The 15,635-nt window shown below is 40.1% G+C and overlaps 1 long non-coding RNA gene across 1 annotated transcript; it reads right to left on the bottom strand.

The window, feature by feature from the left end:
- Positions 1-1,194: 1,194 nt before the first annotated feature.
- LOC120570246 lies at positions 1,195-7,675 on the bottom strand. Its single transcript, XR_005641036.1, has 3 exons — positions 7,391-7,675; positions 4,696-4,788; positions 1,195-1,755 (listed from the first exon to the last, which is right to left on the bottom strand). It is a non-coding gene; the product is annotated as an uncharacterized LOC120570246 (long non-coding RNA).
- Between the last annotated feature and the right edge of the window lie 7,960 nt (positions 7,676-15,635).

The following is a 15,635-nucleotide window of genomic DNA, read 5'->3' as shown; positions in this document are numbered from 1 at the left end:
AGTAACTTAAAAGTTACTTTCCCTAGTAACTAATTACTTGTGATACACAGTAATAGGGAAAGTAGCTCAATTACTTTTAAAAGAAGTAACTAGTAACTGTAACTAACTACTAATTTTCAGTAACTTGCCCAACACTGGTGTAGACACATGCAATCAAATGCACGACTAATATTTGTAAAATAGACAATTGAGCATAATTTTTGTGGTGCTGACAGAGAGGAGACTGGAGAGTTTCTGCGCCTTCTAGAACTATAGTATTTATATCATTTAAGAGTAAAGACGAAATGTTTTAACTTTGTTCTAACGTTAATAACGCTAACCTTTGAGCTAAGGTAGCATAGCAAACAAAACAATGTTTGCTGGTTATAAATGATCTGCTTAGCAAACAGATCAATGCTGTTAGGAGCTAACAATCAGCAATGACTTTGACTTAGAACTCAGCTGGTCCTTTAGTAGCTAATGGTAAAGTTATGTAGTTCACTGACCTTTTGTAGTTTTTTAATCGACATGAAAAAAGAAAAGTGTCATACTGACAAGTGGAAAGTGATGCCAGCCTCCCTCTTTTTGGTCCTTCTGGTAAACCAATTAGCTGCTGAACAGCCCATAGGTGGCAATTGTAAACAGTGCCCAGGTAAGATGGCGGATGGTTATCCCACTAGTTATGATGGCATATTGCATCTATTGCTTAACATCTATTTCTGTTCACCCTCCATCTTCTTGACCAATGACCAATTTGCAAGCATGTGGCTTTAGGTATACAATGTGTGGTCTGTTTTATTTTTGAGCAATGAGCAAATCCAAACAATTGGAACAAGGTTTGAATTGCTCACATGTTCCTTTGTCAAAAAGGGAAAATGAACAAAGGGTAGACATATGTAACAGCATAATGTAAAAATTGGTCAGTGGTACACAAAGGATTTCTGCAATTCTTTCTATGCTATATTCTATTTCTGTCCGCAACAACCCTACCAGTGGTTTTAAAACGAGTTGGCTTGAAATGTAAAAAGTCTTGTATTATATTTACTATATTTCCAAGAGTTTGCGGTCTCACACACACACACACACACACACACACACACACACACACACACACACACACACACACACACACACACACACACACACACACACACACACACACACACACACACACACACACACACACACACACACACACACACACACAACACAACACAAGGACTATGCACTTTTTTACTGAAAATGATTACAGTGACAGAGAAAAAGAACAGGTCTATGAATACATGACTTGATGCAGCTTTATCAGCAGAGTCTTTAATATTTATCCAGACTGATCCGTTCCTCTGCTGAGGAATTGGTGATCAGGCTTTCATTCTCTCTGCCAACTGGGACTGCTGTCTCCACTGGATGAAGGAAACCGAGAGCTGGAAGCAGGTGAGAGTTCAATGCAGTCTGAAGTCTTCTTGTCTGAGTTTTTAATGAATGGTAGTGCCTGTGTTTGTGTGGCGAGATTGTGGAGGAATTGATGATTCATTACATTTGGAATGAACCACATAGAGTGTGTGTGTGTGTGTGTGTGTGTGTGTGTGTGTGTGTGTGTGTGTGTGTGTGTGTGTTTTTATGTGTTTGTCTCCTCATTATAGACCTTCCACACTACCCCCCAGCTCTCGGTTTAGTTTCAGGATCCACAGTCTTTCTTCTGCAGGTCATCGACTGTCTGGGTCGGTTGGGAAATCAAGGCTGACCCATCAGCGCTCATCCTGCCATCCATTTCTCCTGCACAGAGAGACAGAGGCATAGACATAGACACAGGTGGGATGCAGAGGCAGATAACTGGGTTTAATGTTTATCCTGCAGTTTTTGCCCCTAAATCCAAAAAACTAAAAACAGACAGAGATTTCCAAAGCTCCTCCAAAACAGACTTCTTTGGGTTTTGGTTTGGTTTGGTTTGGTTTGGTTTGGTTTGAGGGAAAATGAATTATGTTTAGCTTGATCTCACAGACCATTGTTTCTGTGTGGAATAACAAGGGTTTGAAAACTTTAAGGATCTGCTGTGTGGTGATATTCTGTATTCTTCATGTCGTCTATAAATCCCATTAAAAGACCAAAGTCAGCAATGAATTGAGGGCCCAACAAGTATTGCTAACCAAAGCCTGATAAAGCCTTTTCCTCTGTGCCATAGAGCTCTGTCTAAAAACACATTGATGAGCCACACTGGCTTTGGCTTTTTCATGGCATGGTGGTTGACAATAGCAACCACGGTTTAAATCCATTTTCAGAAAAGCACACACACAGACACATACATATGCAAATGTGAACAGGTTCAACAAGACACATTAGCCCTTGAGAAGACATTTTCCACAGAAAGGATAAAATGGTTAAAAGAGAATTAAGAACCATGTCTGCCCTCAAATGTAATCCACTGTCAACTTTAGTGAGAAACAGTTGTGTATTCTGGTAAAACAAGCACTCAGAGGGATTATAAAAAAAAAATCATTAACCAAAAGGCTAAATATGTCCTGCATTTGTAAATGTCTATCTTGATTACAGAATGTAATCCTACCAACAAAATGCCTCACACCTAGGACCATATTCATTAAAACTCTCTTTTTAATATGTTCTAATGTTCATAGACTGTAAGAATTAATGGACGAAGCTTCCGGGTCTGAAAAGTGAGGCTAATATGAAGTTCCTTAAAGCTGCATTCTATTTAATTTCCAGACCTACCTCTTCAACACTGAAGGAGGGTCTGGCTAGTCCACACAACATTTCGGGATAGGATCTAAGCAGTTTGCTGATTTTCTGTGCAGATGAATGGCACCAGTACCGGAGGTCTGTGTTTACCCTCTGGTAAATCTCCGCTGGATGACTCTCTACAGAAGGGTTGAAAATCAGCAACTTTCCCCCTTCAGTGTTTAGCTTAGAGCAGCGCCATGAAACCATAAACAAAACTGTCGGCTTGGCCCCATCTTCCTTGCCAAACTTGAGGCTTCAAAATGGCAGTCCACAAAGCAATGGGTGACATCACGGATGCCACGTCCACTATTTTAACAGTCTATGGTTGTAGCTAACGAATACAGTAACATGTATTGCATATTGTAATTTGGAACTAAATTACAGAAATTTTTTTTGTTGCAAACTTAAAAAAAAAAAAGATCCCCTGGTATTGGAAGTGTTTTTACCCACTGGAAATTCCTTTCTGGTTTTGTAATGATCCTCAATGTTCCTCGACATAGAAATACAGTGTCCAGTTAGAGGCATAAATCGCGCGGTTACATTGTAACCTTGGTTCTCTGAGTAAAGAGACTATCTCTCCACTGTTAGATATTCCATATGTACGGGGATGATCCCCCTGAGGTCAGGTACGTGGATACGTGGATATATTTCCTATAAAGCACCTGTGCTGGCGTGGAATCACTGATAGTTTGATCGGAACCGTCTCCGAGCGGCCTACAGCTACAGAGATAGTCTCTTCACTCAGAGAACGTAACGTGTTGAATATTTTCCCCAAACACAATACATGCCCATCTTCTAAAGTCAGAGAAATACCACAGTCACAGTTTATGTCCCTGCCGGCTTTCCTATAAAACCCAGGTGCTTTATAGGAAATAGCATAGGGTGTGGCCGGGCAAGCCGGTGTGTCTTAAAGAAGTATCCATGTACCTGACCTCAGGGGGATCATCCCCGTACATTTGGAATATGTGGCTCAGCTTTTCTTAGACATAAGTAGGGGGGGGCGCCAAGGAAAAAAGGTTGGGAACCACTGGCCTAAGAAATATATAGGCATTCAACGTAGACATAGAAACAGGAACGGAGAAATGCCAACAGTGAATAAATATATTATTTTATTTCAAATCGATCAACCTAATTTTGATATGCTACATACACCAAACCTATAACCTATAAGCATGTTATTTCAGAAGTGAAAGAATGGCTTTTGTTGTGGATTTGCTTTTCACCCTGACTCGAGGACAGACTATAGTCGCTAGTCTGCTACAGATCCATGCCTGACAACATAGCCGGCTGATTCGACTGACTCGAGGACTCAAGAGCTCATGAGTCCCATGGTCTACCGAGCTTGCAATGTTTCGGACTGTCTGCTCGACCTAATTGCATTTTATTATACTACATTTATACACCAAACCTACAGCAGGCCTAGACTACGTGTAGAACATTGTATGTTATTTCAAAAGTGAAAGAATGGCTTTTGTTGTGGATTTGCTTTTCACCCTGACTCAAGGAGAGACGTCACTCACTCTACAGATCCACTCATGACAATGTAGCCGGCTGAAAAGCGCGACTGACTGACTCACTTGAGGAATCAAGAGCTCATGACTCATGAGTCCCATGGTCTGCAAGCTTGCAATGTTTCCGGCTCTGTGGGAAGTTCCTAATCTCGGACTGGCTCTGCTCACTCACTTGAGTTGACTTGTGGAGTTGTGGTTGCCTACGAAATTGGAAGTTATAAAGCTTTTGGCAGCTAAGATGGCTAGGACTAGTAGTAGCTAATGTTGCAAGAGGTTTGTGTGTGGCGCTGTTATCATTTTAGATTGAATTGTAGTAGGACTCAACTGATCTGAGTTAATGATACTAGAGACGCGCGACTCATGGGTTAATTTGAAGATACGGGTGAAAGATCTGAGTGAGTCGCGACTCAAACAGGTTTACAGCAGCGCTCATTGATTTGGACTCTTGAATCATCTGAACCAAACACACCTTTAGCCTGGCTACATGCTGTGGTGCTTGTTTTCTCTGGCTGCACGTTGCCTCTCACTGCAGCCCGGATCTTCAGCACCACGTACCTGCAGGCTACAAAAAGACAAAAAAAATAATTCAGTGTAGCACTGACCATGTAGGGAAAAATCATTTATTTTCACATTTCAGAAATAGTGCATTATATATAGCTGTTGTCATGAAAGTACCCCTGACACCCAAACATGTGAGCGAGCTATTTAAGGCTGAATGAACCATTCACAAAGTGAACGTTTTCTTGTAATTTCAATACAGTTGTGCAGTAAAAATCTGCTCCATCTAGCATTTAACTAGTGCAGTGCCCGTTTGGAGCGCGTGCCTGTTAGGAACGGGCCATTGTTTGGTTCCCAGTATTGTTGCTTGCAGCATTTTCAGTTGGCGTTCCCATTGGAAGCGTTCTCAAGAACCACTCATCTAATGGTAAGTGGTAAATGTAGGCTTCTGCATTTATATAGTAGGTTTCTACTTTATGGGACAAAGCATTCATCCATTCACATACAGCGATGGTGGCGGAGCGGCCATGCAAAGCCCTGGCCTACTCATCAGGTGGGAAGGTGGGTGCGCCTTTTGGGCCCGCTCAACGTCCAGACCCAAACAAGACACCGGCAACGCCACCCAGGGAATTTCACCCCGAGAATAGGATTTGACTGGCTCTATAATTAAACCACCAAAATACAGAAAGCACACAGTTTCGACTTATGCATGAAGCTAGAGACTTACTATTAATAAACACGGGCAGGCCAGAAAAAAGGCAAGGCTGTGGCCTGTGTCAATTCACCGAAACAATCACTCAATCTAATGCAGCCCTGTAGCCCTGTAATACCCAAGAGAAAGAGGGTTACCCAACCTACCAGCAGCAAAACTCAACATTACAGGAGTCGGGTTTGTGACAGGGAGACGCCTATATAACATGCAGCTACTTCCTGATTGGTCAAAGAGTGAGTGTGATTGAAAGCATGGCGACCAATTAACCTGCTACATAAGCATATAAAGACAATTAAAAAGCAAGACCAGTAGGACCGGCACCGTTCTGGGAACAGCAAAGATTGCAGGTGGATTATGTGTATAGAGCGACGGCTTATACATTGTCCCATACTAGCATCCTAAAATTTCGTATTTGATCTGTTTTTATATTTTTTATTGTTTTTGCTCTTTAATGTTTTATGTAAAGCACTATGAATTGCCCTGTTGCTGAAATGTGCTATACAAATAAAGATGCCTCGCCTTGCCTAAACAATGCATTGCCGTTGGTCCATGGAGTCGATTGGATGAACGTTTCTTGAATTTGTACATGATATTCAGAACATAATAATAATATAGCAGCCAAGAACTATTTGCTATGTGTTAAGGAAAAACTAAGGCGCAGCACAACTCGTTTCACATACGTGAAAAATGTTCGGAAGACTTTGATAACTAGAAGCATTTTATGAATTCTCAATGGAGGAGAATTTAGGATCAAGTGCCATCCCAACTGATGTTCCTGTCTTCCTGAAAGTGTATTTAAAGTCATGCTTTTAGCTGAATCTAGATATTGCAGGCGCCTAAACACAGGCTAAAGCCTAGTTCAGCCTCTCTCTCGCTCTCTCTCTCTCTCTCTGGGAAGAATACAAAAGTGCGGCAGGCCCACCGACCTCCAAAAGGAGACAGTCATGAAACAAAACATTCCTTTATCGTGCAACTGCCTAGATTCCCTCAATCTGTGGAGGGAGAAAGTTGAAGTACTCCTCTGCGTGGAAAGGTTTTGAGGTTATGCTGGACACTGACCTGAATGAGACCTGGGTACCACTGTACCAACATACATAGCATGAGTTCCTAAGCTGGAAATTCCACAGCAATATGTTAAGATATAGTTGGCATCCTGAGCAGAGAATGAATTCACACTCCCTCTGTGTGTGCTGTAATCCGAGCTTCTTTGTTCTTTGTTTTGGTCTGGCTGCATGTGCATGCGAGTGTCGGTATCTGACGCTGAAGGCCGTGACAAAGCGGTGGTATTTGACGAGTTGGGGAGACCCAGACCATTTTTTGTTTTAGTTTTTCATGTACAGTGCATTTAAGGGATTAAAAATCTGACTTTCAGTTTCTAACTAAAAACCCAAAAACCTATTTTAAAGTTGCACTGACATCTTTAGTTTTCTCAGCTTTTATGTTCGGCATGCACAAACCCACAAACACTGGAGTGGAGAAGAACACAAACGCATTGTATTTTAAGTTGAAAGTTGAAACTGCCTGAGCCAAAGGCCCTATGGAAGTTACAACACACAACCTGTCATAAAACTTGTCTGTTTATCTTGTCAAGCAAAACACTAAGGCCTGTCGTATATATTTTGCTACCATGTTTGCTACTCAGGAGACGAGAGCCCTGCTGTATTTGTATGCCACTTCCTGACAGAAAACTGCTGAGTCACTGTGACAGTCAATGAAAGCTAACTATGTTTTCATAAAGCTGGCTTTGATACTTCACAATACCCATGAATTTAAAATAAAATAAAAAACTAATATTTGGTTTCAAGGCCTGATTCAGGTTAATAATTAATGTGGTTGAGATACAGCAGGTACAACTCAACAGTGTCTCAACTCTCATGTCCCAGTGCAATGAATTTTATCCTGATTGCTTCAAACACACAACTTATGCCAAAACTTGTAAACAGTAAGGACTCACCATTGATGATTAATCACACCATTTCTCTGAGGGTTGTGGATTTGTGGCACAGAATAAAAATGGAGCCTCAGTAGGGTATCAGGGGCAAATCTGTTTTTGTCTGTCTGTGTTAGCACTCCGCTGTCATCTGCAACTGGATCTCTTCCTCAATAACAAGTTGAGCCCTCCTCCAGCAAACCTGTCCCACCCCTTCTTCTCTGAGAGGAGGCCCAGAAGGAATTCACCAAGAGCTGTCCTCCTTGTTCTCATCAGTAATAAGAAATAAAAGATGTGAAATGTGTTAACTGGATTTTTTTGTTATTCCTGTGTAGCTCAGTCAATCTTTGTGGACAGAAGCAATTGTAAAGGTTGGGAAAGTTTTATTTTACTTACACCAGTGTTTCTCAACGGGTGCGGTACCGCCCCCCAGGGGGCGTTCAGAAGATGATGGGGGGCGTTGGAGCAAATATTTTGGAAAGGGGGGCGTTTGTTTGAAAGCTAGTTTAAACCAAAGATTCACAATAACAATACATGTTTACACTTAAAAACTACTAAAGAATAAGTAGTCTGCAACATTAAAAGCTGCCAGTTTACAGCACTGCGACTGGACCAGACGGGTATCTTCTCTGTGCTTCTGTCAGCTTTGTTTAGTGCAGCTCCGTGCTGCCTTCATGGAAACGGGCCGTCAGAGTATCGTCTTAAATGAGCTCTGTAGCTACTACGTGAAGCTGCGTTCAGATAAGAATAAACCAATCGCCGCGACGTCCTGTTGTATTCTTTATACCCCAATGTAGCACAAGTAGACTTTATATTTCACAGTAACAGTTTTTCGTCAGATGGTTTATTAAAAAACAGCACAGCGTTTCCTACTGTACCTGAATGCAGCTTCATTTCACGGAGAAAGAGAGAAAGAAAAGAGACGTGCGAGAGATATCGACTGTGCTTTGTTGTTTGGCAAACAGTCAGCTGTTCCATAAACTCGCGGGCAGTTCAGGGCTTATATTTGGTGTTTTAAAACTTTCTTATGGAAGCCATAGAGGCAGTGATGTCACTGTTTACTGTACGGGACTCTCACACCTCCACAAAACACAGCGCGATGTGGGGGTGCGTTTTCTCCAAACGTTTTTTTCTGCTATTTACTCCCAAGACAGGCGATAGCAAACATAGCTAGACTCTTCTAAGCATTAAAAAACGCCTCTCACTAACTTTCAAAGGTTGTAAACTTATTTCCATTCGGCAGTAGGTGTCGTTCTTCAAGTCGTTTGTCATCACCAAAATACGTGTGTGTGTGTGTGTGTGTGTGTGTGTGTGTGTTGTGTGTGTGTGTGTGTGTGTGTGTGTGTGTGTGTGTGTGTGTGTGTGTGTGTGTGTGTGATCCTTCTGCTTTTACCCTTTGATAAGTGCCAGCTTGTTCGACAATTCGATTTTAGATTTGAATGAAAAATAGATTTGAATGTTAAAGTGCTAGCTGTTTCTGATTGGCTACTGTTAGTGTTTGTAATAATAATAATAATAATAATAATAATACATTTTATTTAAAGCGCATTTCATGACACCCAAGGTCACTTCACAAACAAAAAAGGTCACTTCAAATTATAGTCCTCTTCTAAAGGTGCTGAGGTTCACACCATGCAGCAGGTCTTTTGATAATACCTATTTATAGTTTGAATGTTACATATCTAGTCGTTCTGATTGGCTGCTGTTATTTAATTTGAATGTCAAATGGTTGCATTTTAAAAAAAACCCTGTAAATATATATCATTTGTATTCACATGGCGTTTTTGATAGCTGGGAAACTAATACATGTGTTGTTTGTCATTCAATGATTTGATTTTTTGATTATTTTTGATAACAATAGTAACAACAATAATAGGCCTATATTAGGGCGTAATCATTAATATTCAGGGCATTTAGCCTACATAATATTTGATGGGGGGCGTTAGGGACCTGGATAATGGATAGGGGGGCGCTGGCACAAAAAAGGTTGAGAACCACTGACTTACACCATATCTGTTTTTCATTTCAGCCTTCCCTTGTGAGATGGAGGCTTCAAGGATTCAATTTCAATTATATTTATTTATAGTCAAATCATAACAGAAGTTATCTCAGGACACATTACAGATAGAGTAGGTCTAGACCACACTCTATAATTTACAAAGACCCAACAATTCCCCAAAAACTTTCCTTTTAACAGACAGAAACCTCAAGCAGAACCAGGTGTGTGAGAGAGAGAGAGAGAGAGAGAGAGAGAGAGAGAGAGAGAGAGAGAGAGAGAGAGAAAGAAATATGACATATGACAATGAACAGTAGAGTTGATTTTAAAATCCTGATGTTTGTTTTCAAGATGTTACATGGTTTCTCCCCCTCTAAGATTACAGGCCTCCTGTCCCCATATACTGTCAGAGATCTGAGGTTATCTGACCAAAACCTTCTGTCTGTCCCGATATCCAGGACTAACTGTTATGGGGACAGGGCTTTTTCTATCGCTGCCCCAAAAATGTGGAATTCTCTTCCTCCCACCATCAGATTCTCCCCCACTATCAAGATTTTCAAGAGTCATCTTAAAACACACCTCTAATCATTGGCTTTTAACTGTGGCTAACTTAGCCATTGTTATAGGGCTTTTCTATCATCACTCTGTCTTTCTTCTCTTCTATTGTGTTTGTGTCCTTCTTTTGTGTCTGTTTCCCTGTGTGTTTTGTTAAGCACTTTGGATCAACTGTGTTGTGTGTTAAGTGCTGTATAAATAATGATTACTGTGACAACCATGAGTCTCACGGAGTTCAGATTAGAGGATTTTAGTGAGTCAGTCACTCAAAACAAGTGACTAAAATAAAGACTGTGAGTCATTAAGGATCAGTCGTTAATATGATTGCCCTTTTCCATACAAGAAATATATATAAAAAATCTGAAAAATGAATTACATCCCTTTGTTATGAGTCAGATGGGTTACTGCAATTCCATTCTCATGGTCCTTTTGCTAAAACCACTCACTGGGTGCAATTAATCCTGCCCATCTTTTAATCCAGTCCAGTCTTCAAAAGCTCCATGGGCTAGCTTTACCTTTTAGAATGCAAAAGGTCTAACTATTCAGCTCTCAGTGGCCTGGCTCCATAATGGAAATCAGTTTTCAAACCCAGCAGCTCTGTTAGGTAGGGATGGCTATCGAGAACCGGTACTAAACTGGTACCGGTACTAAACTGGTACCAGTACTAAACTGATCTGGCATAGGGTCCGGAGTAGGGTCTGGTGTGGGGTCCGTCTGGCATAGGGTCTGGCATAGGGTCCAGCGTATCTCCTCGTACCTAAACGTCAATTTAGGCTTCTACGTTAAATCGACACCGTGGGTACGTACATTGGTACGTGGAGATACGGAGCCTACACCGTAGTCTGACGTGCACTTCTCAAAAAATGACACATACAGCAACAACTGTGATTGGTCCGATTGGCCGTGGCTGGTAACATTGCATTTCCCCCGTCTCATTTCCTGGTTCTCCTTCTCCAGCACTAACATGAAATCAAGGAGAGGGTGAACTTTTCCTGCTACAGATTTCCGACTGTGGTCAGAAAGAACAGGGGAGACACTTTGTTTCTCTCACTATGAGAGTCACTACTCGCTCTGAAGCTAATCGCCGTCACTCTCTCACTCGCTCTACACACACTCCCCACGCACACACACACATGCCGGCCCTGCTATTCTCTTAAAGAGATCAACGCAAACACCAACACACAAGTATAAACTTCAGGCCACTTACGTAGGCTACAGCGAAAGCTCTGCAGAAGCATAAATCCAGCTTTAGGCTACCGTACGTACCTACAGCGTGGATTAACACAGAAGCATAAATCCTGCATTATTATTACGCTCAGCTGAATTTAGTATGTGCTGTTCTGACAACCAGATAAAACAAATGTTGTAATTCTTATGGTTGTTAGACTAGACATTTGTAGCAATTACTCCTCCCTCATTATATATACAGGAAACGCAGGAAACAATTTAACTTATTTCTGCTAAAAAGTAAAATTACAAAAACTGTAATTGTCATGTCTTTTTTACACCAAATTATGGAAGGTTGTATCGATAAGGGTATAAGTATTGGTATCGATAAGCAGGTTCGGTATCGATAAAATCCTAACGATAGCCATCCCTACTATCAGGTCCTTTCCACACAGCTTTCATCAAATCTAAATTTAGCATGTATGCACCCATGGAGCGGCCTGCCTGTCAATCTGAGACTGTTTATTTAACAAATACAAGCTTTTTTCAGTCAAAAAGTAATCAGTTTCTTGATAATTGTATAATCATTGATGTTTCTATGTATGTATTTCTTGTTCTCTGCATTTCTTCTTTCCTGTAGCTGTAGTTTTGCTATGTGTTTGCATGTTACATCTGATTTGTCATTATTTTGCTACTCATTTTAAAGTGCTGTTGTATTAAACAGTGCTATATAAATCAACCTTCCTCAAAAATAAAACTGTTATATTAACTAAAATCACATCTATTTTATTATATAAATGTCACACACTGCATTGTGACAAACAACTTCAGCAGATCATCACATTTCAATGTTTCCATTGCTGTTACTTGCTTTTACTGCACTGGATGTTTTACCCATCTACACATACTATGTGCCATATTATCATATTTGTTGATTCTCAGTTACAATGGGCTCATAGGGGAGTATGTTTGTCCATGAATCCGTCAGCGTCTGCATTTTCGATGAAGACTCAGGGTCCATGGAGTGGATAAAAGCATTATCTTATTATTCTACAGGGCAGCCATTAAATATAATATTGGTTATGGTAACCTATCCGTTAAACTCAAATCACAAATTGAAAACCTGACTTGAAGGGCTGGAAAAAGAATTGGCATACTGACCCTATCTTCTCTCCAGGATATATTTTTATGGTTGTGGCTTTTACATGGAGGAATGTGCAATATCTTGGTGTGTATGTTCTGTATATGGATCTGTGTGTTACTGAATGATAACTGGATATATGTGTATACATGGAGAGGCTGTTGCTCGTATATCACAAATGTAATATACAATGTAATAATCTGAGCTTCAAAGTTCATTCTTGATCTTGAAGTAAATTAAAATTTGACTGAAAAGATTTATTTATTGTATTTTCTGGTTCTGAACTGTTAATAACCCATAAGGACCCACGGTGACACACGTGTCCCATGTTCTTTAAATGTTCTGGAAAGTTCCTCATTCAGCTTTATCCTTGGTTTTAACTCATTAAGCCCCTAAGTGACACTGATGGAACATCCTGGTGGCAGTCATATGACAGTTTGTCAATTTGTGTTTCCAAGACAACATTTCCAAGATGGCTGTGTGCATGGTCAACAGATATGACAGAATTAGCTTATTTTTAAAAGCATTTTTTTCTGTTTCTAAAGTAAGATTTAAGTAATTTAAAGATTTGAATGCTTACATAACACATCATATATTACAATCAACCTGTTCTGTCCATTTGTTGAACAAATTGATATAAACCCCATTAGGTAAATATCGCTTGATGGTGATTTAAGCCTCCAACGTCGACTTCCAGGCAGCGCTGCGACCGTTGACTTCAAGGCACCTAACCTTAACCCTAACCCTAACCATTGCCTAATCCTAGTCCCTTCCAGGCAGCGCTGCCTGGAAGATGACGTTGGGGGCTTAAAACACAAAACACTGTAAATATAGTTGTGACATACTGTATATCAACGAGTCACAGACAACCTAATGACCTGGCTCAAAGGTATAACAAAAGGTGGAGAAGACACATGTTTGCTCAATTAAATCCAATTTATTGAAATAAACAAAGATAAACGTGCAATCAGTTAATCAGTATGTAAATAATATATGGATGTGTGTAGATGTATCAAGGCTAGAACGCAAAAGTAACTAAACCCAAAATCCAAACAAACCAAGCAACCTTGAGGAGGGATAGAGAGAATGACTGCCCAAGCACTCCTATTTATAGACATGTGAGCAATCAGTTGATCCAGGTGTCAATCATTAGTCCTCATTACCCAATAACCCCAGATCCCAGCAACCAAAGGGACTTAAAAGGCCTAGGAGCCGCAGTTTTCAGATTACATTATGTGCTTACATACAAAAGGGTTCTCGACTGTTGTACAAAGAAGTGGCTGATCCTTAATACAATATCTACATTGCCCATTATCAGCAACCATTCATCCAATGTTCCAAAGGCACATTCTGTTTGGTAATCTGATATCATTTTAAAAGGCTAACTGAGAAAACATTGGAGAACCCTTTTGCAATTATGTAAGCACATAATGTCATCTGAAAACTGCTGCCCTGGTTAAAAAAACAATGCAACTGATCTCAGCTGGTATTCTGTCTATAATGGAGTGGAATGGAAATTTCCAGTGACCCCAAACTTTTGACCAGTATATATATATATATATATACCAATTATGTTATGCCATGTTCCGACAGCTACCAGTAGAATCATTTAAGTTAGTATTAAGAGTCTTTAATAAAATCTGGAGGGATGGAATGATACTGAATAGTTGGAAAAGTGCAGTAATAATACCATTTAACAAACCTGGTAAGTACCCAGCTAATCCTGGTAACTATAGGCCCAAAGCTTTGACATATCACTTATGCAAATGAATAAAGAGGATAATAGTTCGCAGGATATCATATATATTGGAACAGAGAGGATTAATGATTGATATACAAAGTGGATTTCGAAAAGGACGCTCCACAACAGATGCTATAGTTAGTTAGTAAGTAATGAGGTGGAAAAGGCATTGAAAATGAAAGAGCTGATGACAATAGTGTTTTTGACATCGAAAAAGCATATGATACTATGTGGAGGGAAGGGCTGCTTATTAAACTAAGTAGTATGGGGTATTGGAGGAAGGTTGTATAATTGGATTATGGACTTTTTTTTAACAAAAATTAGAGTTAAGGTTGGATCAGAGGTGTCTATGGATTTAGATGTAGACAATGGCATTCCACAGGGGAGTGCAATTAGCCCTGAACTGTTCAACATCATGATAAATTATATTTTCTCAAAATTAGATGGATACATCAAAGCTGGAGCCATTTGGGTGAGAGGAAGGAATGTGTCATATGTGTTAGAAAATAAGGAAAGCAATAAGGGAAGTGGAGAAGTGGTCATATGAGTGGGGGTTTCAAGATATCAACAAGCAAATCCTGTTACATGATGTTCACAAAGAAGCGCAAGTGCCTTGTTGAAAAGTTAACATTATATGAGCCGCCAATAGGAAAAGTAAATTAATTTAAGAACCTGGGTCGATTGTTTGATACTAAGTATACATGGAAAACACACATAGAGTAATTGGAAACTAAATGCAAAAAAGTCATAAACCTGCTGAGAGCTGTGGTTGGATGTGACTGGGGTGCATATATAATATATAATGTCATTAATTGACATCTATAGGGCATGCATGAGGTCACCAAAAGTTATGATTGTGTAGCATATGGAGCAGCAGTAAAAACAACATTGGAAAAAAGTTATAGATTACAGTATAGAGCATTATGTGTATGCATTGGAGCTATTAAGTCAACCCCCATTAATACAATACTCATAGAAGCAGGAGAGACACCACTGGAGTTAAGAAGAGAGAAACTTGCGCTGGCAAATTGGATCTGATTAAAAGGAAGTGGGAAAGAAAATCCTACAAAAGAGACAATACAGGAATGTTGGGAGTATTCCAAGTTTCAAGGGCTTGGGTTTGGATGGACGAGGGAAAAGAGAGTGAGGGAATAAGAAATGGAAGCCTTAGATTTCACCACGGCCAACCCAGTTAGTGACATTCCACCATGGCGTTTTCCAAAAGTGAAGGCAGATATCTGTATCCTGGAAAAGAAAAGAGAATGGAGAATGGAGGAAATGGGAGTTAAAACAAGCATTTACCTGAGAAGCAGTTATTATAATTGTCTAAAAATGTACACAGACGGATCCAAGAACAAACAGGAATATGTGAAATACATGAAAAATAAATCTCTCCAAAAGATTATCTGACCAGTTATCTGTATATACAGCAGAAATAGTTGCAGCCATCATTGCACTACAGTGGGTTAAAGAGGTCAGACCTGATAGGGTGGTATCATGCAAAGACTCTTTAGCTGTCATAAAAAGCATACAGTCAATGACATATGTCAGAGAAGACCTACTTATAGAACTTCATCACAGTTTGCTAAGATTACACCCCGGGGTGGCATGGATGTTGAGTTCTGTCGGGTGCTGAAGAGGCAAATTTATTAATTCCCGCACCTTATTA

Source organism: Perca fluviatilis, chromosome 12, assembly GCF_010015445.1.
Source record: "Perca fluviatilis chromosome 12, GENO_Pfluv_1.0, whole genome shotgun sequence".
NCBI lineage: Eukaryota > Metazoa > Chordata > Actinopteri > Perciformes > Percidae > Perca > Perca fluviatilis.
The sequence above is the reverse complement of the archived record's forward strand: the minus strand, read 5'-3'. Positions and strand labels throughout refer to the sequence as shown.